Source organism: Coenobita brevimanus, chromosome 101, assembly GCF_032717465.1.
Source record: "Coenobita brevimanus isolate Jiangsu-jjx chromosome 101, ASM3271746v2, whole genome shotgun sequence".
Taxonomy (NCBI): domain Eukaryota; kingdom Metazoa; phylum Arthropoda; class Malacostraca; order Decapoda; family Coenobitidae; genus Coenobita; species Coenobita brevimanus.
Window position 1 is genome coordinate 1607323 of NC_137054.1, and position 209 is coordinate 1607531.

The window sequence follows — 209 nt, forward strand, 5'->3', positions numbered from 1 at the left end:
CGCTCTCGCTCAATTAGTGTAAGGCAGCAGAGATTATACCCCAAGGAGTGGTGAGGCAAATGTTCTCCCGAAATGAAGACTCACTCCGCCCCTGATGCCTTAGTCGACCGCGGCCCAGGGGAGGGTGACGGTCCGGCTGGTGTGGATGGGAGGATGTGTAGTGGGAAAGGTGTGCAGTAGAGGACTGTGGGAGGCTGTGCATGGCTGTA